Genomic DNA, 25206 nt, shown 5'->3' on the forward strand with positions numbered 1-25206 from the left:
TAGTTACTATGTTGGCAGAACCTGCGGAATTTCTTGCCCCACTGGAAGACTGAACTTCTGACTGTGGTGTCAAGAGGCACTAAAGTTACCATCCAGTATCTGTGCACTGGCCTTCTTACAGAACAACAGCATAAGTTTTTCAGAAAGCCTGGTTTTGTTCACTTTGTGTGACAGATTAGTTACTCGCTAGGTGGATTCATGTAGCAACGTGTGCCTTACAAAGACCTCTGAAAGTGGCGTGAGTGTTTTTTCTAGTTTATCTAAATGTATCACTTTTCGTACGCGTATTCACTTGTCCGTGAAGTATTTTACCTATTACAGAGGGTGGGAAACAGCTGAAGGGAAAGTGAACTCCTAAACCTCTGCATTGTGCTCTGGTTCCTTCTTTTGCAGCACTCTGTATTTCTGAGATGGATTTCTCAAACGGCAGTACAATTTTGATCCAGGTCAATTTATGGAGAGAAAATAAAAAAAAAAAAAAATAGTGACTCACTATTTACATGCCCAAACCACTAGAGAAATTCTGTAAGTTCATGATTTGATATGAAACATATCTAACTTCCCTCAAAGAAACTGTATCATCTCTGAAAACATATTAAAGGGAATAAAGTGGTAATTTAATTTAATAAATTCAGATATCCCAATTTATACAATAAATTATATCTAATTTAATTCTCTTTTGCATGGTGATTTTTGGTGATCCCATAAGTTGTACATACTATGCTATTACTTCATACACAGATATTACAGGTATGTTTTTAGATACTGTAAAAATAGCTTACCACAGCTTAGTATGAATAACATATGTAAAGCTGTTAATAACAAACCCAAAGGTACAACATGAAAAGTTAATTTACTAGTTTTTTACATTCAATTCATCAACAGGATTTAAAATGTTATTTAATTTTTAAGTTGTACTGTGTTCACCTGAAAAACAGATCTTTCTTAACAGATATTGAAAAAAATACTCAGTTCTACATAAAATTTATCATTCAGATATATATTCTTAAAAAGGTTGTAAAGCTAAACAGATAAGAAAAAACGTCTTCACAGTATTTTTGCATTATACCAGCTGTGCTTTTTCATTACAATTCTTACAAAGAAAATAAAAGTCAAATGCACTGAAAGTACAAACTATTTTTCAATCTTTTCAATCATTTCAACTCATTACAAATTGAGTTCAGTAAACTACATAGCAAGCCTTGTAAAGCCCTGCAGATGAATGCAGAAACCCTCACCAATGTTGTTTCTATGAGATGGGTCCAAAACCCCATCATTTGATAATATTAGATCCAAGACTGGTTTTAGTGGGTTTTTTTCGCAACATTTTTTCAAGGTCTTCACATACCTTTCAATACCATGGATAAGTTCTAGCCATAACATTAAGAGCTCATTTTCGAGTAAAATTCCCTGTTCACCTTATCACTTTGTCTCCTATAGCTCTGCATGTACATCATTGCCTTGATCTATTACTTCAATAATTCTATGAAAAGGCAACCAGGCTTGCCTAATTTAAATTTTACCTCTATGTCTGTGCCACTCTTTCTGTCTTGTACCACTATTTCTTACTCTTTTTCTTTCATTTCCCTTAGTAGCTGTGTTATTTTCATAGCTACTAAATACACTTCAGTCTGTTCATTGAAAGCATCCTGAAAGAAACCTCTCTTTCAGATCACTTGCTCACAGCTGGTGCAAAAATTTGCTTGTAGAGGTGATTCAGGTGACATACGGAAATTTTAAGCTCATTTTAGCAATATCTAGCCAAACACTTAAGCACACCATTAAAATGTTAAGCACACGCTTTAATTCTGTTTCATATTGAAGCTTTTGGGAATTTAGGTACTTTCTGTAACTATTTATACAAGAAATATTCACAGAGGATGCTGACTAAACATACCTAATTTAGAAATTCTTATAGACATCAATTATAGTACTTTCATGGTTCTGCTTTTCTGAGCTGTGACTCAGTAGCTGTCTGCTACAGTGGGCCCTTATTCTGGAAATATTTTGATTAAAGCTTGAAATTAAACAAATATCCCTTTGAGGGAAAATAAGTTAATATTATTTTTTAAGCAAAGAAAGATTAAAAAAAAAAAAGAAAAAAAAAAAAAGAAAATAACCAAAAGCGGTAGCAAAACATTTGTATTTATTATGTGAAAGGTGTTCTACTTCCAAATACCAACTTTTAACTACAGATGGAAGAAGGCTAATCTCAAAGGAGAACGTGTTCTCTGATTTTTAAGCTTGTTTTCTAACATTTCTTCCCCTCTGTTTGAAATATGTCGTTTACCTCACTTACTGAGTACCATGCTGAATCACCTGTCCATTAGATCTTAAAGCTTATTTTGCTTTATGATGAGGTTACTCAAAACTGCAATAAAACTACCAGTGCTGGAATTTCAAAGATGTTTTCAGTTGACAGAAGGCTGTCTCTGCCAGTCATTTAAAGGTTTTGTTGCTGTCTGCTCTGAGAACTGGCTGGCAGGAGATATAGTCTTGCCTTTAGGGTCAACCATGCTGCAAATGGTTGGTCATTTGACTCCTGTGATTGTGTAAGTCAAAAGCATCAGTCATCTCTGGGATGTGCAAAGGTGTCCTGGTTGGGCAGGGGTTGAGGGTCCTGGGTGGAGCTTCCAGGCTATTGGCAGAGGTGGGAGGTCTCATGTGAGGCCGGGCAGGACAATTAAGGCCTGTTGGTGCCCTCAGCATTTTGAACATATCAATGGCCCATCATGGATTGATTATTAAAAGTTTGCAGTGCAGAAGACTGCAAAGGGACTAGAGACGATCACAGTTCTCAGGCAAATCCATGAGCCAGAAAAATTATCATCTCAAATCTTTGGGCATAATTGTCCAGCTGCTCAAAACCTGGCTTTTGCATGACAAGATTGTCAGCATATACCTCAAAATGTAGGTAAATTTCTCACAGCTGTGCAAGAGACTTTAAACAACAAAACTCCCATTTGCTTGATTTGTCACCTATAAAAATGAGAACGTAACCCCCACTTATTTTTCATCTAAATACGTGTAAAAATGGTGCCCTGTGTGGAAAGAAGGGGAGGTGGAATCCTTGCCCTTATTGTTCAGAGAGATTAATACCTTCATTAGGGTCAGAGGTGGTGGTTCTTCCCCTCTACTCAGTACTGGTGAGGCTGCATCTGGAGTCCTCTGTCCAGTTGTGGGCTTCCCAGTACAAAAGAGACTTACTGAAGCAAATCCAGTGAGAATAATTTAAATACTGGAGCTACACTTGTATGAAGAAAGGCTGAGAGATCTGGTGCTGCTCAGCCTGGAGAAGAGAAGGCTAATGGGGGGATCTTAACACTGTGTATAAATATTTGATGAGGAGGGGCAGTGAAGAAGATGGAGCCAGAGGTGTCTAGTGATGGGACAGGAGGTAATGGGTACAAATAATAATAATAATAATAAAAAGTTAGTGTGGACATAAGAAAACACTTTTTTACCTTGAGGGTCGTCAAGCACTGGAACAAGTTGCTCCGAGAGTTTATGGATTCTCCATCCTTTCTTTGAGACATTCAGAGTGTAACTGCATGTGCTCCTGGGCATCCTGTTATAGCTGGTCCTTTCTGATAAGGGGGCGGGGGGGGGGGGGGTAGACTAGATGTCCTGAGGTCCCTTCTAGCCACAGTGACTTTGTAAATTACAGTGAGGACAATATTTTCAAACACATCAAACAGTCTAGATATATCCTGAATAAAAAGGCATCATAGTGAGTTCTACTCATGCCAGCTCAGACTCTGAAACAGCACTAGTACACGGTGTCCAAGCTAAGTCCAGCAAGAGAAGCCATTAAAGCTGGTCTGTGTCTGTGTCAGTGGAAAAATGATGTTTTGCTACTTGTGAGCGTAGGCTGGTGTATCCATCCAGTCATGCTGCATGCATACAGTCAGAGAGTTTTCTATTAGCTTGTCCAAACTCATAATGAGCATCATTTACTTCCCTTGAGATATCACAGCATTCAAATAAGTTCAGAGAAGTAAGCTCCTGTATTACAATTTTCACCTGCAAATTTCAGTCACCCAGAGCAGAGGAGCAGTCAGTGAAGAGAACTGAGGAATTTCTGATTCCTTTATCTTATTTCTGGGGACTACATGATCTGTGTGGTAACAAGGGTCTATTCTGAGTCTAATTTGACTTCAACTAAATAATCTGAAAACCATGAAATAAAATACAAGTTTCCTCATCTATTTATGATATTGCAGAAGTGTTACAATGTGTTTTAAAAGTTCTGGGATAGCTACTCCCTGAGGCTTTCAATTCCAGTTTGAATTACATAGAAAAAGTTGATATGTTAAAGGATATATTTTAAAAAATTACATAAAACTTGTTTGCTATTACTTGGAAAAAGATAAAATATACCTTAGTGGCTTCACATCTGAATGCAGTACATTCCTTTTTGTTCCCCCTCCATAAAATCTTTTTATTTTCTTCTTTCATTTCATTTGATTGATATACTAATATGTTTCAATAAGCTACGATAAACAATACCAAAAGATTAGGTATATTACTTTGATACCTTGCAATATAAATGTATTGCCACTGTCACACTGGAAAAATAGAGTGAAATGCTTTCCCCTCCCACACGCACGAGCCCCCCCCTCAAAAAAAACCAAAAAAAACCACACAACAAAAAAACAACTATCTCAGCTCTTTCTAAGCTAGAAGGTCAATATAATGAGTAGTGAAAGAAAACTTGGTAATAAATTTGGACAATAACCTCAAAAACTTTCAGGTACAATGAATTGCAAAGGGCAGTGGCACACAGTTTGGGAATTTTATGCTCTTTTTCCTTGAACTCTATAGGGCTTCCAGTCTATATATAGACAGTAAAAGACTGTGACTTTTTGACAACATAAAAATGACAGCATGTATGTGTGTGCGCATAGGCTGATGACTGTTCCCTATGTCTGCCACACACAGTGATGATTTGCAGTCCCCAAAGTACTCATAGGCATGTCAGAAAACCTGAGAGAAGCCAAATGTTCACAAAGTTAATGGCTCACTGCTGCTGAAAAGTGTGACACATGCAAAATAAAAGCCTCTTAATATGTACTTTGAAAGATTCGAACACAGGATATAAACCCTAAGCCAAAATGTACTTAACAACATGTCCCCTGTGTAATTTAAGACAAGTGGTCCTGCAGTGCCCCTTGGTCACGTTAACTACGTGTAGGTTATATTTTTAGACAACGAGAAGTCAAATGACAAAAAGAAGAGGCAGACTGAGGATATCAATTGAAATGTGCTGATTTGGAGAGACTTCGGAATTTGTAGTCATTAAAAACATTTAATAAGTTGGAGTTATTTACAAAATATATAGCCTGTGTTCATTCTAATGCACAATAGATTTTCTGAATCTTTAATTTAGTAAAAAAGCCAAATACCTCCAGCTCACTTGACAAAATGGTACAAGATGGTAGATTTAGCGTACACCTGTGAGATAAAAGAATCTACGCAAAAGTGTGGATTTGCAAATAATTAAAACATAGTTTTAGAAAAGCTTCACAATAAAAATCCTTTCCAATTAATTTCATCCTACCATCCTTTATTCAAAGATCAATTATTTCATAATAATATTGTGGATGATTTTATAAGCATAGCAGCTTAATGGAGATTTAAAGCAGGGTGTGTGAGAGTTTAAAGTATCTGTTACTCCTCAGTACGCAGCACAGCAGGAAAAATAAATTAAAGACGCAGAGGAGGAAAATAATGCAGTGTTTCAAAGCAACAACCATGTCTATGAGTAAACCTCCTAAGCATCTGGAGTCAGGTCCATGTGTCTTCCTTCTATCCCTGCTGATCTGCATCCTGCAAGTGCTTCCTGACTAACTGAATATTGTCAATACAATATTCAACTCACTGGATCAGGCAGAGAAACAATCTTCTGTACAGACATGGAAGATGAGGAAAAAAAGAGAGGAAGAAGTAGGTAGAATATCTTCTTCTTTTTTGAAACATAAGAGGGTAGATTGTGATCGTCACCTCCCAACAGCGTGCACAAGAGAAATGCAGACCTTCACTCCTTCATAGACTCAAATACTCCTAGTAACAGCAACAAGAAACCACAACCGCCGCCCCCAAAATAAACAACAAACCAAACAAAACCCCAAACAATGACCTGTTTAGAACAGAAATCAATTACAAAATGTTGCAGCAGGGTTGCTTCAATTTACCAGCACAACTATAATCACCTTGTTCAAGAGTAAATAAATTTTGATTCTTAGACTTTCATCTCCCTCTTTCTTACTGGTCAGGGTCAATACCTGGCTTTTTTCCCCAGTACCTCCACTCAACTGGAAGAAAGCTACAGATTTACTTCTTAAGCATAAGAGAATGATAATTGCCATGCACCTGTAGATTAGATCAAAGGTCCCCCTGGTTCAATATATGTCTTATTGCTGAAAATGGACATTAGTGGATGCCTAGAGAAGCACGTGAAAATAGAACTTGCATTCCTCAAAGCATTTTCTCACTCTTTTGGTGTTTCTTCGAGATATCTACTGCCTTTGAGAGTAATGATTCTGCATAGGTTTTGCTTTCATGGAAATAAGAAGCCATGAGATAGCTGGTGGTAATGTATTAAACGTGGTACTTCATTCAAACATTGCATTTATGGAATGGAAACTAATTTTATGTCATCTTCAGACAAATTAGATCTAGTTTAGAAGAGGTTGCCCAGAGAGGTTGTGTAGTCTCCATCTGAAGGGATATTCAAAACCTGACTGAATGCAGTCTTGGGCAGCCTGCTCCAGGTGACACTGTTGAGCAGGGTGCGTGCATGGGTGTGTGTGTGTACACAGGATGATCTCAGAGTTTCCCTTCCAACCTAAATGACTCTATAACAATTATAATATTAATCTAAATGTCTTCCTGAACAACCTCTCTCCAACTAAGTATACTGATACACATTTTAGTTTGGGCATCTATCATACTAGTAGTGAAATAAGGTTATTTTCTACTAGGTACATTCTTGTGATGAGTTTTTCAGATTACTATCTAACCCTTCAACATAGCATAAAAAACATGGCATAAAAACACCGTTTCTGACCTTTCTTTTACACCTAACTATACACCATTCATAGTACTAATTGATATTACTGAAATATGCACTGTGGATGAATTAGGATAATCTTATTACATACTTTTGCATCTCCTGGGTTTTTAAGAAATAATATAGATTCAAACAGATTTCATTTAAAACACATAGTGTTTTCGTTTAACTCTAATGGCATATGGTGAAGCTACCAGAAAAGAACTTTTAGCTTAAATTATAATGTGGGTAACCTTATTTCATCAGTTCTTGGACTGTGGACTACAGATAGTTAAATATAAAACATGAGCCAATAAAAGCAAGTCTTTTCCCAGACAGGTGATTCACATTAAAATGTTGTTCAAAAAGGCCTTAACACTAATCAGAGTTCCAGGTTGCATCACAATTAAGGCAAAAATATTCATGGGAAGGTTAAACACAAGTGACCTTATGTTGCATTGTCACACCAGGACAATCTAATAACAAACCAGGCTAAGCCTTTTCTAAATCTCAGTTCCAGGTGCTCTGATTTCAGGCTTCCAGATCCTGCTGTAAGGAAAGCTAAACTGTTCCCTCTTACCAAATCACTGAGGGACTTGGAGAATCCAGTAAGGGAGAGGCTTGTAACATCTTAAAACTCCCCAGCCCTGTTCCTGGCTAGAATGCTAACAGTAACCTTCATTATATTCAACAAAAAGACCACATAAAGTACTTGATCTTACTGGCCCTCTTCTTTTTTCTTTTGGTCCTGTAGAATAGCTAGTTTTAGATTACCAAACCCTAGTCTTAATTAAAATTATCACATTGGCTGTAACACTAAAAGGCACCATAAAGCCTTATGCCACTAGAAACCACCAGCTCCAATAGGCCTTTTCCTGTCTCTAGCATTGATACAAAATTGAAAAAAACTGAATTTCACTTTCCCAAAGGCTTCAGTCCAACATTCCCAGCATAAGCTCTCCATCTAAGTCAGTGGGTGGGAAGTACAAAATCAAGTAATAAACTGAGCTCGTGGAGCTTTAATTTCCCAAACTCATGGTTTAACACCAGGCAGCAACTAAGTATCACGCAGCTGCTTGCTCGCTGCCCGCCTCCCCCCACAAAGGGATGGGGACTAGAATTGGGAAGGAATGTAAAACTCAAGGGTTGAGATAAGAACAATTTAATAATTTAAAAAAATATATAAAAAAACCCATTACTAATTATAACAGTTATAATGGAAGGGAAGGAAGAAGAGGAGAGGAACAAAATCCAAAGGAAAGAGCGAAAACAAGTGATGCACAATACTGCTGCTCGCTGACCGATGCCCAGCTGGTCCCCGAGCAGCGACTGGTAGCCCCAGCCAACCCCCTTCCCCATTTATATACTCAGAATGATGTTCTGTGGTATGGAATGTCCCTTTGGCTAGTTTGGGTCACCTGTCCTGGCTGTGTCCCCTCCCAGTTTCCTGTGCCCCCCCAGCCCCCTCGCTGGCAGGGCCCAAGAAGCTGAAAAGTCCTTGACTTGGTATAAACATGACCCAGCAACAACTGAAAACGTGAGTGTCCTGTCAGCATTGCTCTCACACCAAATCCAAAACACAGCACTGCACCAGCTACGAAGAAGAAAATTAATCTCTCTCAGCTGAAACCAGGACACAAACCCAGCTGTAATCTAATCTACACAGTAATGAGAGAACAAGTAGAGGATATCAAGCCTCTGCAGAAACTCACTTTCTTTCTGCCCTTATAATCACTGGAGAATACAAAAGCAGGCTGGGCTCCTGAGGTTTCACTTTTCCAGTTGCTAATCCCTATCCAGTTAAAATGCAAGAAATGTTTCCCCATCCTAAAGGGGAACAAAAAGGAATTTCATTTTTTTGGCCTCTGCTCACCTCCTCATTTTGTAGGCCTTGGAGAATGCAGTCATGGGCTGGGTTCTTGGTGTTTCTTTTTTTGAAACCACACTCTCACCACAAAGTTCACTGTATAATCATATAGAAATAGCATGAGCCTAGGTTAAAATGCAACAATTAGGCAGTGGCCTGTAAAAACAACAATCTAATTCCTCATTCAGCAGTCTTAGAAAAATACAAAATTAAGTCAGCTCTAAATGCGCTCAAATCTAATCTAAACCTTAAAATTTTTGCATCAGGGTAATATTCCTCTGCAAAATGACTGCAGATTTGTCTGTTGTTTATTGAAAACAGTTTTCTTTGAGTGTAAGAAATTCAATAATAAATGGGACTTTGCAGTTTTAGATTGCCAATCTGTAATCCACCTAGAATTATATTCAGGTAATTTTAATTTACAAGAAAAGACAACATAAGGCATTAACCATTTTTGGCACAGCCCGTTTCCTCATTTTCAGGGCCCAATGGCATCTGGTAAAAAAAAAGTGGTTCTAAATATGGACGATAATCTCCTATGGTACCATGCTATAGCAGAAATAGAAGGCTTTGATGATAATCAGCAGTAGTCTTTTTTCTGCCTCAGAGTTTTTCTGTATGCAATATAAACTGACTGCACAATTTTGAGTCCAAACCCTAAATTCTAACCTTATCTTTATCAATAAAATAAAATTTAGGATAAAGTATTGTCCTAAAACAATAACAGCCAGCCCCCTCACCCTCAATCTGGAATATTAGGCCACTTTGCTTTAGTAGAAAAAAAACATATTTTGGCCACTAATTATATACCAACTAGTTTCCTCACAGTTCCCTTGCAGAAAGCTGAAATAAGCCTCCAATGTTTGATTTTCCTTAATCTAACCTTAATGCTGATCAGATTTGAGAGGCATCACTAACCTCTTTACTAATCCCTTTCCTGCCTTGGGGCATCTGGAAGCATATAGGAACAAACTGGGCTACAGAGTCTTTCTATATCCTAGCCCTAAACCTTAACACTGCATACCTATAGTAGAACTTTCTCCTAAATCCATGCTAGGATTTAACCAAACACTGAGGGCTTTGCAGAATCGGCAGTTATCATGGGATCCTCAATCTTTAAATTCTAAAAACCTTGCCATAAAAAATGTAGAGCCAACAACCTCATCAATATAGTGAAAAATAGGATTTGACTTTCATCCAAGCCATTTGTAATTCTCATGGTCATGCAGCATCCAACAGTATAAATTGATTCTTCTGTAGTTAGCTGCTTGAAGCTTACCTTCGTTGTAACTCTGAGCAGTATCATATCAATACAATAGACAGTGACATCCAGAAAACAAATGGAAGAAACAACATAGATGTCAACTGAGATAAGACAATTTGGTAACTGAAGAGCCCACAATCCCTCAGCAGTGAAGTGGATTCCTTAACTGCTGGAAAGCTAAGCCTCCCATAATCCAAGCTCTGGCCTTTATTTCACCCAGTAATTATGCACCCATACATTGAAAGGTGTGACAAGGCTTAGACTCCATAAACCTTTTCCTAATTTCAGAGCCCTGCAGCATCTAGCCATGGTCAGGTTACAAAATCAAAGCTATAATTGCAACTATGTAGGCAGCACCTACAGCAAAATGCAACTTAAGGTAATGACTCCCCATAAAAGTCTTATCTGTGTTAGCTAAGGAGAATCTAACAGAAAATGTGTCTTCTACATCTTCTTCCCTCAAATCTTAACCCTAACCAGAGTCATAACCCAGGCTTGAATCACACCCCAGGTAGCTGATATCTATAACAAAACTGGATATATGATATTTATATTTAGTAACAGCAGCTTTCTTCCTGTCCTTGCACGCTGAGGTGAATTCTGCATTAACCTCAGATATTCAAGCCTCTTTTCACAAGAGCTGCCCCCAACACACTACCTATACACACACAGCACAGCTGGCTCCTGACTTACAATTTCCAAGGCTTTTTAGTTGGACTTTGCTATTTTTATCTCCTGTGTTATGACATGAAAATCAAAAATGTTGAGCTAATTGTGCTTCTCTGTTCCAAAAATGATGCTGAAGAATATCTTTGTTAAAAATATAAATATATATATATATATGTGCTAACCTCTCCAAAACATCTGTGACTGAGGATAAAGTACTCAAAATCAGAAATTCTTTGAGGGTGCTACATAAAGATATGCATTACCTCAGGTGCAGCTAATGGATGAAATGCACTCCTCACTCGGCTTATCAGTACATTCACTGGAAATAAAGTCCAACAAGAAGAGCCTGGAATTTCCGGCTAGGTCTTGCCTGAATCTTAAAACTGAAAGGACCAGCAGATAAGCTTACTAAACACTTTCTTTTTATAAAGATTTTCTCTTTTCCCAGAGGGAAAAATAATTTAGCTAGCAACTTTAATCTATTCTGCAGAGTGGAATCAATAATTGGCAGGAAGCAAAATAATAAATAACACTGTCCTGCTGGATGGAAAGAAATGGAAATAAGATTTCTGGTGCAAATTAGGAATGACAGAAGCAAGGGAGAAAAAAAACCCAACAAACCAACCACATGCCATGTAACTCCATTTGCAAGAAAATAGGGCTTGCCTGCAATCTTGCTGTGAGAGAACAAAAACATGAACAAAATACCTTTGCAACATGTTCTGAACAGAATGTATTTTCTTTACAATAGCAACAGAACTATTCAGTAAAGTAGGCTTTATTGCAGTTTTAGAACTTGGACAGGCTGCAATGTTACTCATTTCACTGTTACAAATTGTCTCATTATCAGTCAGATGGTAAAACAGAGTTGTACAACTAGCATTGGAGCCCTGCTGAAAAGTTACCTGACCTTAGGAAGTGCACTGCTCTGTAAGTCTCATCTAGGATGGACAATTCTTCTCCCATAGAAGCCCAATTGCTTCAGCAGTGCAAGGTCAAAGGCACGGCATTCAACCTGGCTGGGGTGGGGAGAGATCCATGCTCCAAATTTTTCACTTCACATCTCTCTACCTGTTTCTATTTGTAGTATCGGATAGCATATATAATAACATGATAGCATTTATTATAATAAATTAATACTGATAGTATTATAATCATGCTGATTACACTTACTTCCCTTTTAAACTGCATGGAAATTTATACGGCTTAAGCATGGGGAAAACTAGGGGATGCTACTGAGTGGAATAAATATTCTAATTTTAAATTCAGTAGTCTTAACACCCTTTGCAATTATGATTCATTATTTCTTACATCTTAGCATGTTAATATTATACATTGTTATACTCCACAATTTCAGAGTCTTCAACATATTGAGGCGGTACAGTTTAACACATTTGTCTCTTATAACTTTTTTTTTTTTTTTTTAAAGGAGGCTGCCATTAGAAGAAATGATTGCCAAGTGCAAATCTGGTTATGCATGTCTTATTAGGTTGTACTAGTACAGACTTACGTGCCTGCCCAAGAGTCTTGCTCGACCAGAACAAAACAGTCAGACCTTGAAAGACTCAAGCTCCAAAACTAGAAAAATACAAGACTTAAAGCAGCAGAAGGTGTGAGTGGGTGACATCTGAACTCACGTCTTATGCCATTATGGCTCAGAATTGTAGTATTCGTACCATATTTAATATTTTTCCATAAATAAAAACCTGATACGCTATTCTGGGAATCATATGCACCAGTTTAGTAAGTTTTTTAGGAGGAAAGGTATGTCACTCAAGCAAAATTATGAATATTGAAAAGGTCAAAATAATATTTCATATATTACAATTGCTACTCTGCTTATTTGGAACAATGAGTTATTATTTTTTTTTTCTCCCAGCACACAAGATGAGCCAACATTAATCCATTCTTCTGATAAAGTTTACAAAGAGAATGAAAATTTTCACAAAATGAAGACATTGACATTCCAAGATTCACACCTCTAATTTAATGACTCTTCTTTCTAGATATAAGAAGAACTTTCTTGGCTCACAGCATATAAAATAATCTCTTGTGGTTTTAGAAATAAAGCTGCAGACTTTCCCTGTCAGGGACTACTGGAGGTTCATGCTTATTAAAAATAATAGCAGTCCCTACTAATTTTTTTAAGATTTCCTGAAACCCTCTTGCTAGGAATAGTGAATGTAATAATACTGAATGAATTCACTATGAATGTAATTACTATATCAGTAAATCTTGAAAAATGTTTCAAGTTAAAACTTTAACAAACATTGTTCTCCTTACATATGACAAAATTAAATATCAAACTTGAGAAACTTAGTGCAAAGTCATCTGCACTGGAGATCAATGCACAATTATCTCTTGTTTTCCTAACTTGTATTCTTGTTACGTGTTTGCTACAGAACAGCTAAATACTTGCATTCATTGGTTTGGTTTCTCTTAAGTGAACTAGCATCTAGTGGAACGTGATGGATTTGCATCTCTAATAATGTAACTACATCTTGCATTAATTTTATTATAAGTTTGAGGGACTGAATAGATTTCCATATGTGTGAAACAGTCCAGTGGAACTGGTAAACTGGTAAACATTATAGAATTAGTGATGGAAGGGGGCGGAAATGGTGGGGAGAGGATTTTACTACAAATAAGACTGCCATCTGGTTCATATAAACTTATCCTGGAAATTAATTTTTTTCTGCAATAAATACAAAACCAGCAACACATAAAGAGGTTGCACCCATGAAGCTTCTTCCAGCTTGTGGCTAGCAACCCTAGCAAAAGTGACTTTTTGAGACAAAAAGAGGTGACAGAATGGCTCCTTTGAAACATCAACCTAAGACACCCATCAAAGTTTGGAATACTCTGGGAAATATCCTCTCACAAGTTTTGTGGTAGGTTTTTTTCTATCCCTCCCTAGAAAAAAAATCTTAATATCTCTTCCAGCTGGAAAGTGCTCACAAGGGTGGCTTTTAAGCAGGAAACAACAAACCTCCAGGTGACATTGGCATGTGTTTCATCTCCGGATGATCTGGCAAGGAAAAGCATACCCTACCTCAGATATTCCAGAGTGGTCACCACACTTTACTCAATTTAGCTGTTCTGAAGGACAAAGGCTTATTTTGGTTGAATTCTCTCAGTCTGATCTCAGATACAACTGCAAGAAGCAGAGAGGAGTATTTCCTGCAAGAATGTACCGGAGCAGTACTCAGGACAATATCATGGTAGTGACAGGACTGGAAAGATATGGTATTAGTCATGGCATGAGTAGAACGTGTCCAACGATAGCAATATCGCAGGACACACTGATAGCTATTAATACAAAGTATTGAGCTGTTTTCCTTGTAAAATATATCTGCATTTTGATTTCTATCCAGGAACTGGAGCTCATGGAGATGATAACAGATCTGAAATCTGATTTCATCAAATGAAGTGTATTCATTTTGAATGTAGCAACTGAACTGAAAGCTATGACAATTTATTACTTGCTCAAAATTAATTAAAATCAGGGAAGGAGAAAAGACCAGAAAATTGCATGTTATTGACATAATTAAAATTAAAATTTGGTTCTCCTATTTCATTTATTGTTTTGCTAGAAAGAAAAAACCTTGGAAAGAAAGAAGCTTTTTGAGTGAGCAGTTAAACTAATTAAAAGTAATAAATTCCACTATCCTGAGATGAAGGTACAGATCACTTGTTAAGGATGCTACACAGTGTCATTTACTGACATTAGAGGAGAACTGGAATCATCAACTGATAGTGAAAAGTAGCAAAAAACATCAGACAGCATACAGATTGATTTCTCAGCAACCTTCTTTAATTTAAACACTCTGTTCTATACTGTAGCAAAAACACTGTTTTGTTTATAGCTCTGAGAATGGAGATAGGTTCAAAATGTACCTGCTAGTGTTTGGGAAAAAATGGTGTGTGGGCAACATACAAGTGGGTACAGTGCTAATGTAGGTCACAAACACGTTGACTTTAAACCACTTTGGGGGGGGGGGGGGAAGTTATACTAACAGCTTGTAGAGAAAGAGATATTTTGAAGGCTGGCTGTTTCTTCTTAGTGGTCAATTTAATCACAATGAACATGGTGGGTTCATTCAAAGGTGCATCTTTTCAGCCTTTGGAGATTGAAATAGTTAATTGAATTAACTTAGAAACATCCCCTAAGAAGATGTCATGAACATTACTACTAAGTAAACGTCACTGATGGGCCACTGTCTCTAGACTACAAACCACTGGACATCATACTAAGAACTTCAAGATTTATGTACAGTATGCATGGAAGTTTAAAATTCAAGCTACAGAAATATATCTGAAATAATTGCTTAATCTGTTAAGAAATGAGATAAATAAAATTCCTGTAAAAAGCAGAGAAAATGAGAACATTCAGAACCAAAACCAGCTGCAGGGTTATGGCACAAATTCTGTGAAACTATATCATAAACAACAGGAATTGCATCTTGCTTTATCAATGGATGGGTAAAAATCTGGGATGGGCATCTTTTCAGTGCACGCTGTTGTGAGAGAAAAGGCATTCTATCCTCCATTTCTCACCTCTCATTGCATTATTTCCATATTAAAACCACCCATACTATGCAAAACTATAGGTAAACTTTATTTTGCTGTTATTTTCTCTATTTTAAAATAGGTGAACACATGCATTTTGAAAATTACAGGCCACAGTCTTGCAATTGAAACTGAAAATTGCACAGGCCATCTGGAATCTCCCATACTCAAAGGTTTCCTCTCTGCTGGTGACTGAGGCCTTTCTAGATGGATTCTTCATGGAAAGAAAATTAGCAGGGGTTGATATAACCCGGATGACAGTAGTTATATAACACAGGAAGTCATAAAAAATCCTAAACACTATCAAACCTCTCTTTGCAGGTGACTCCGCCTTACATGATACATCATGTCTGCAAGAAATGACCCTATCTCAAGAAAGGCAACATCAATGGAAAATAAGTAAGAAAGCACATACTACCACGCACAGCTAGTCACGTGGATAATGCCGACTAGATGCTCAGCATTTCAGCAAGATTAAATCATGTCACTTAAGAAAGAGAAAATAGAAGATTATGGTAACTTGATCTTCGCTGGCTGCCAGATACCCACCCAGCTGCTCTCTCATTGCCCCTCCTCGATAGGACAGGAGAGAAAATTTCATGAAAAAGCTTGTTAGTCAAGATAAGGACAGGGACATCACTTAGTAATTACTGTCATTGGCAGAACAGACTCAACCTGGGGAAAAACAATCTAATTCATTGCCAAATATTAACAAAGTAGGATAGTAAGACATAAAAACAAAACTAAAACCATGTTCCCTCCACCCTTTCTTCCTTCCTGGGCTCAGATTTACTCCCAACTCTTCTACCTCCTCCCCTGAGGAGCACAGGGAATGGGGAATGAGGGTTGTGGTCAGTCTATAACATTTCATCTCTGCTGTTCCTTCTTCCACGCACTCTTTCCCTGCACCAGCATGAGGTCCTTCCCATGGGAAGTAGCCCTTCAGAAACAGAATGCTACAGAGTGGGTCCCCAACAGGCCAAAGTTCCTGCCAGAAAACCTGCTTCTGCATGTGGTCCTCTCCATGGGCCACAGGTCCTGCCGGGAGCCTGCTCCTCTGTGGGGTCTCCACAGGCTGCAGGTTCCTTCAGGGCACATCCACCGTGGAGTCCTCCACAAGCTGCAGTGTGGATCTCTGCCCCATTGCGGACCTCCATGGGCTGAGGGGCACAGCCTGCCTTTACCATGGTCTTCACCATGGGCTGCAGGGGAATCTCTGCTCCAGTACCTGGAGCATGCCCTGCCCTCCTTCCTCACCGGCCTGGGTGCCTGCAGAGTTGTTTCTTTCATGTTTCCCCCCTCCTCTCTCACAGATTCTGTCAGTTGTTTTTTACCTGTTCTTAAATGTGTTATCACAGAGGTGCCACCAGTGTTACCAATGGTCTCAGCTCTGGCAAGTGTCAGGTCCATTGGAGATGGCTGGAACCAGCTGTGTTTGTCACAGGGCAGCCCCAGTCTCCTCTCACAGGGGCCACCCCTGCAGCCCCCCTGCTGCCAAAACCTTGCCCCACAAGCCCAACAGAGTAACGCACCAGTATCATAATATGTACAGTTCTCCCTGGGCTGCCAGGTGACAGTCTGTGTTACTGATGCCTGTGATTTTATTCTTAGTCTCAAGCTACTTCATATCTTTTAATTGAAACCTGGCTTTGTGGTTTGCATAAAAAAATCCAGACATCATTTTGGTTTAAAATGCACTTGTATCCCTCAGGGCAGCAGATGAAAGTTGGAAAATGTGAGTCTTAACAGATCAAACGCCAGAAGTAAATTAAAATGAAATAAGTTGCTACTTTTAGAGCACATTGCCATAAAGCAAATCTCACAATTAATGGATGTTTTCCATTAGCCCTAAAGCACCCCAACAGTCTAGATAAAGCACAGCAGCTTGGGGTTTGCAGTATTATGTTGATGACATATTTTAGCAGTTTCACACTCATTAGATATTTCTGGACAACACTGCAATTTATTTTTTTTAGGAGCAGTGAAGGACTAAAGTTAAAGTAGCTATGGCAAACCCACAGTTTCCTGAAAACATTCTCCCAAGACTTGTTACATCGGTTTTGAATCTGAACTTATAATTAACAAGTAATCAGAAATAGAGGATTTTGTTGTTTTGTGTTAACTCTGTTTTTACAAAATGTGTTTTAATCTTTAGATCAGACATTGCAGGATATAAAACAAAGACAAAGAAAAGTATGGTAAGAGACTTTAAGTACAGTTTGAATCTGCCCTAATTATTACCCAGCTCCATTTTCAGTGCAATGCCATACTGAAAATGCACATGCATGCCCCTCATTGAGCAAATGAATGCAATTAACAGCAAACATTACAGGGCCTGAAAATAAAAATTTAAAACTTCTCAATACTGAGCTCTCAGCTACCAGTTAGACCGTGCAATTCCACAGGTTTTCCCACGCGTTGCGGTTTGTGCTGAAAATACTGATAGGCCACCAAATAGACCTTGTTTTACTGCATGCAACATGTGTTCTTCCTGATCTCTGTGGGCTTTGACAGAAAGAGCTGAAACAAGTTCTGTGAACAACCATCTCAAAGATGCCTGAGCTCTGACCTTGAAGATGTAGGCAGAGTGAAGTTGCTCTCCGCATAAGAGTAGGAGGGAACCTTGAGTTGGTGTTTGCTCAGCATGCTACATTAGCTCACCTGTTAAGGACCTAGTTGGCAAATGTAAGAGTAGAACTGTTTAGCTAGTCAATGCACTCATACTCTCTTCACTTAAATTCGAAAGGGAAAGTGACAGCTCCTAAGACCTCACAAATGCTTTGGTATTAGTCCCCAAAACATTAAAGCTGCTAATCTTACAAGCTCTCAGTAGCTTGTATTACTAGCCAAACACAACAGTGGCATGCACAGTCATTAGTGTAGAGGTTAGTGATGATGCATGGTGTGGCGTATGAAGGAACCATGCACGCCCAGTTTAAAGCCGGCCACCCACTATACACCTCCTGCAGCTTCTGGGTGTAACAATTGCCGAACACATTCCTCTAAGGGTTCAGGCCCTCCATAGTAACCTAGTGGTTGCCTTAGGAAGCATGAACATGATTATTAGCTTTTGTACAGAGATCTCAAACCTTGGCCAGTCCTAAGAAAGAGGTAAATATAAGCCAGCCTCTGCTGTGCTGTATGCTTTTGTCTTTCTGTAAAAAAAATTATTAGGCTTGATGTAGTACGCTGTCTCTGGAAAGAGTGAAAGGATACAGCTTGAAGTACACTTTTGTATATAAATAAATATATATATATATGTATATATATAAAAGACCACATTAGTTCTAATAGCTTCAAACTATATCAGTGTAATCCAAAACTATCAGACGTTTGGGTTTGTTTTAACTCAGTACATTAATTTTAAAGAAAATGAAGGAGATAAACCATATTTTCTCTGTAGTACCTGTTTACATCAGCCTGAAAAATGTTGATTTTCTAAAGAGACATGGATCACAAACTTTTCAGCACTATCCTTAGCACTTAGAATTCAGAGCATTGCCTTCCAAAGTAATTTTCATTTTGGGAGAACTGATGGGGTTCATTTTTATTTAACATAGGTAATGGACCAGATGGGAGGGGAGTTTTGGTTTGGTGGTTTGGGTTTTTATTTGGAAACAAGTCACATTTCACAGGAAACTTCCAGAAAATTTCTTCTGAAGAAATATTTCAACATTTCACAGTACAATATTAATTAAGAACTATAAACCTTAACATGTTCTCAAAAGTAACAAATAAGATTCAAATAAAAATATTTGAAGGCAGTGTTCTACATAATGATGTATGATGTGAATTTAATATTTGTGATGTTATCATATAAAAAATTACAAATATCAACAAAGGGGAATAAAACCAGCATCTGTGTTCTTAGAAACTTATTTCAAAACAACTTTGTCTCTCCTTTTTGATTTAGTTGCAGTGCAGAAGTGGCCTAGGAATTTAAGGAAAATTAAACTGAACATGCAAAGATTTATCACTATAACATCACAATAAAAAGTAGCTGAAAACTTTGTACATAAACAGAGCTTAGATTAACGTATCAAGGGATGTGTAGTCATGGCCCTTCCCCAAAACACTCTGTTGCAGAAATAGAAGCAGGAGTGAGCTGTTTCTACTGGGTTTTATACAACTCTGCATTTAAAAACCCTGTCAGGGATAAGCTTTTGGATGATGACAAACCCATGAAAACTGGATGGTTTCACATAAAAACTACCCAAGATTTATGGACATTTTGGGGGACGGGAGATGTGATATGCTCATTTTCTGTGAATCTGAAGTGCTTAAATAGGGAATTAGATAGCCAACTTCACATAAACAGTTGTGAAACATTCAAAATAGTCTTACTGCCATTTAATTACACAAAGAATGCTAGGTATATGTTCTCCCTATACACTCCAGTTTAAATATGGCAAAATACTGATATGAAATCAAACACTTCAGTTTGGCAGCAAGGAGCAGCTTACAAAACTGGGTCTGATTTCACTTGTTGCTGTCTTTTTATTTCATGAAATTGATTTGATATCTCAAGCAGGCTAAGATCTCATAACCCAGAGGCTTGATTATTAAATGTGAAACTGTAGTTTAAAGGCTTCTGACTAACTCAGAACAGGCGTGGCCTCATGCAATTTAGGCCACACTAACATATAGTTATATGGATATAGACAATTTAAGAAGAAAATGAACCCCCTTAATTAATAGCAAGAACAACCAAAGAACAAGCGGCAAATTCTGTCTCCCTCAGTGAAGCACCCCACAGGTACAATGTCAGCAATGAAATGGGTCCTTTAGCTCACCATGGGACCCCTTACTCCAAATAAATACGATGTACAAATTAAAGAGGAGAAAGTAGGACTATTAAGGGCAAATATTGATATAAGATTATTAATGAATATGATCCTATAGAAACATCTAATGACCAGCCAGAACAGGACTGTATTGAGAAAAGCATTATACAAAATGAGGGATAGATAATTCCTTCTTTGTAAGGTGTTTGTAGTCTTATTGCCATACTGACTGAGAGGTCTGTGACAGGTGTAGTTCAGCCTACCATCCTGCAATCAAAGTTATTCCTGGAATCAAGACAGATTTCCAAACTTTTCCATTTTTAACAAATTGAGGAGTTCAAGAATTATTTATTTAGATACTATTTAATTTATTAAAACATAAAGAATTTCCTGTTTTTCTTCCAGGAAAAGCTCTTGTGGCTTCCTTACCTTGAGGCTGATTTTGGCTGAGACCTACAACCTCTTTGATAAGAACTCCCAGTCCAGGCTGTATTTCTTACACTAGCACCATAAGACATTTGTAACACGTAAAAAAATTGGTTAAATGAGAAGGACTACAAAAATCAGGAGGGATTTGCAGGGCTTAATTTCCATATATTCTTTTATTTGCTCCTATTAAAATACAGTAGTGTCCTGGAAGCAACATGAAAGCCTTGGAAGGATGACCCAAAGGAGGTCAGGGTGGCATAGCTGACTCTACATCTATCCACATAAGATTTGTGCTATAATTCTATTGCCCACTAGCATACCACCCCCCTACACCTCCACAACTCACACAATTTTTTCTGATCAACACCAGTTGACTATGGTATTTATTAAAGTTATGTCAAACCTTGCAGGTCTCCTTTTCTAGCGACTGAATTTCATTATATAGTGAAGAAATTATAAAGCTCTCAGGGCTTCATAAATGTGAGAGGCTCAGGGTGAGGTAGGTCAGGAGTATGCATTGGGACCAAAGCAAAACAGTAAGAAGAGTGCATAGCAACCCATAGGACTTCTTCCTCAAATTTAGCTGGGAATAACCAAGAGGTTACCAGGTTGGCAACGTGCAAGATGGTTAATACTTAGAGATTTTAAAAAAATAATAATACTGGAAAACACATCTGAAAAAAACCCACTTTCTGAAAAGTTTGGTAATTGGGTTGGTCACTTTATACTGTGGACCTAGTTCTGTACACACAAAATAAACACCTCTGTCCTCTGTACAACAGTCTGTCTTTTGCTCTGTAAACACCCTTGTTTCTTGCAGGGATAACCTCATTCTGCAGAAGTTTGGAATCTCTTAAAAAAAAAAACAAACAGGTGGATACTCTGTTACTGGATGAACTTGGTTTTCCAACAGTGTGAATCGGAATGTTATATTACAACAGTACTTCCAGTTGATGACTGATTTTGGTTTTATGGGTTTAACCCAATTATGTTTGGATTCACGCTGAGAAAAGGAGAAAATTCAGACTAAAATAATTCATAGCTCCTTAAGATTCACAGAATTATGTTTCATCCCATGCTGGTTGTAATGGATTTTTATTCTTAGGTAAGGGAGTTTGATCAGAGGTTGATTTATATGTAAACTTCAGAAGATATTTTCAGGGAGGTGAATTAATTTTGTTCATCATCATGTCAACTTTTACCGCAGGATAAGTAAATCTGGATGTGAATGAAGCGTGTCTCTCTTTGTTCCTTTCCTCATGCAGAACTCCAACAGCTCAGTAGTAGGCGATGTGGTGATGGACATAGTAAGACAGAGATGGTCAGAGTTCTGGCACATTTTCCTTAAAGAGCAGCTTGGGTTTTATTTAAATTTGATAACTTTTTTCAAGCTTATTTAATGTGGCTGATTTTTTGTAAAAGAGAGGAAAAGTACATTGAATTGAAAAAATAATTAGTGGAAAGGCAAGATTTAAAAAATCATTAAAATTCATAACAGAATAATGGATTATTATGAATGTGGGAGTAACAAATACAGAATATATTATTAGTAAAATTGTAGAATTGTTGCTACTCATGCATTCCAGCTATATGAGTACTCCTTTCTGTGATCCCAGAGAGTGAATTACTGCTATGGAAACAACAGGCAGAAGTAGGGTTCAAAACAAAAAAGTAGAACCTTCCTACTTTTTTGTAGTGAACACGGAAAAGAATGTATAATACTATGTTCTGAAAGCTTTTCCTGTGTCCTAGGCTTAAATCAAGATGGTCAGCACTGAAAGGCAAGGCTGTTCTGGCCTACCAGTCCAAGCACATCACTGAATGTTTTACACCCAAAGTTCTAACTGGCCTGTGTTTAAACAGAAAAAAAGAAAAAAAAAAAAAAGAACAAGCAAACAAAACAGAACTAAACTAAAAAAAAAAAAGGAGGAAAATGAAAAATACATATAAAATTTAAAAGCTTTGATTGTCTTAAACTGGAGGGAGGACAATCCAGAAATCTACTTAACTGATCTCACTCTCACAGGATATAAACACATTTAATCTATATTTGTGTTAGGACTAGTCAACAGTTTTTTAAATAGAGCTCCTGCAGATGCTTGAAGACACATTAATCCATATTTTCCTTCTTTTGAACTGAAGATCTTTTCTGTTTGAGAAACAACCAGAAAAACAACAGAAATTTGAACATTTTTCTGCCACTCAGAACACAGGCACCTTTAATTTGTGATCTTTGGGGTTCTGTACAGATGGGCTCTTAGACAGGTACGCAGTGCACAGGCACAACGAGCACAGGAAAGGTGAGGATGCAAGGTACAGTCATGCAATACAATACCACAAACACCTGAGCTGTGGATTTAACTGTCTATCCGCTAACTAAAATGAGGAATTAAGTTTTCCAAGCTTTCAACAAGCATGCAAAATGTTAACATTAGCTAACAAGTGGAGATGTGATCCAGTCAAAAGGGTAAATATCACAGGTTAGACCAGATGATGTAGGAGACAAACAAAACCCTGTGATTGCATCTGGGAAGCCGTATCCAGTTCTGGACTCCCTAGTTCATGAGAGACTTGGTCAGATCAAATCAAGTGCAGTCGCAGTCCACAAGGACTTTTAGTGGGCTGGAAACCATGATGTGCAAGGAGAGGTTGGGAGGTGGCTTCATTCAGTCTGGAGAAGGGGAGACCATGCTGCCATCCATAGCTATATGGATAGGGAGGGTGCATAGGGAGGGTGCAGAGAAGATGGAGGCTGATTTTTTTTCCAGAGATGCATAACAGAAAAAGAGGCAATGGGCCCAAGCTGGAGCATGGGAAAATCTGATTAGATAGGTGGGAAAAAAACCAGTGTGGATGGTCAAACTCCAGTTGCTCAGAGACTCTGTGGAATCTTTGCCTTTGAGATAACTAAACCTCAACTGGGTAAAGCCAGATGGCCCCTGAAAGTCCCTGTGAACTTACACTGTTACTGTGATCTTATGATCTTCATGAACACATTGAAACAAGTCCTGTAAAGGTGCTGCAGACATTTTCTTTTAACAAAGAAACTGAAAACGTGAAGAGAGAAAATCTAATGTATTTTCTATTTAAAGATTCTAGCTCTGTGTCTCAGGTGCTAGGGGTATCAGCAGTACGGATGGAAGAATGCGATCTTTTCTCTGCCGTTGAAATGGATGCCTTGGGAGGGAGTATAGAACATAAGTAGTACGGAAAAGACACACTTATCTCAAAAATAAAATATAAACAAAATGAACACAATGATATTTAGTCTAGTGATATGGGTTCAAATTTTATTAGTGTGCCCTAGCTTGGCATTTGACACTCGCTTTCTGTGATGACTGAAGTTATTCATTTGAGATAAATTAGAAATAAAATTATCTCAGATGTTCTCAGAGTTCTGTATAGCACCTGCTTTATATCTCAGCTTCTCACTCTAAGGGAAAACAGAGAGAATGATTTTTAAAAGCCAAATTTTAAATGCCAAAAAAAATTAACATACAAATGGGAGCAGATGTTGCTTTCATAAAGGTTCACAGCACACACACAAAAAAAGTCAGTACTGCACACTGCAGAGAGTTTAACCTCTCTTCTTCCTCTCATTCCATTTTGGAAGTAACTAACTACACCATTGGTTTCAGGATAGATGGCTATCAGTTTTATAGTCTGTCTTTTTTTTTTTCTTTCTTTCTTTCTTTCATTATATTTACTCCCAAAGAACCAACTTATTTTCCTCCTGGGCATGTCCTAATCCAGAATCACTAAACAGCTTATTTCTATGTACTGCAACTAGTTTCCAACTTAATTCCAGCTGCCAATATTTGAGTTACGGGCTGTTAGGTGCAACTGGCTTTGTCTGCACTTGGGTTGTCTGACCCCAATCTAATTCATACACAATACTCTAGTGAAGTCTTGAGGAACCTCTATATATTTTCTGCTTTTTTAATGGTGAAAGAAATCTTCAGTTAAATCTCATCATACAAATACATCTGACTAAAAAGCCTACTGCAGGTTGTAATTACAATTGATTATATGATTAGAATGAAGTACTTCAAGAGCACTGCCTGAATAATTATTTGAAACTTGGACCAGGACCTCTCTTGAATTTGGAGAGAATCAGTGAGCTGCCTTTGTTTGTGATGATATTCCAGATATACAGTGTCCTAGCTTGGGTCAGAACCAGAACTGGGAATATAGGTAGTAAGAAGAGCAAGTTGTACTGCCGTTAGTGTATTTTGAAGAACGAATTTCACTGTGTGCCAGAACAGCACAGAGTACTCATTAGTATCACATAGGATTTCTCTGAGAGGGGCTAGGACATGAAGAAACATCATATGCCATGGTGGGATAAGATGTTAAGCCCTAAGACTCTTGCCCTGCCCCCCTCCTCCCACCCCAGTCCAGTGTGTTACACAAAGGTCTCCATCATGAAGCTTTGAATCCCACACATTTAACATTCTTATGAAAGGATCTGAATGAATAATTATAAATTATTCTTAGAAATGTCCCATTTCTTTCTGAAGCCTATGAGGATAGGATGGTTTACTTATACCTCATCCTGACTACCCCTATTGCA

The sequence above is a fragment of the Falco rusticolus genome, chromosome 11 (genome assembly GCF_015220075.1).
Source record: "Falco rusticolus isolate bFalRus1 chromosome 11, bFalRus1.pri, whole genome shotgun sequence".
Lineage (NCBI taxonomy): Eukaryota > Metazoa > Chordata > Aves > Falconiformes > Falconidae > Falco > Falco rusticolus.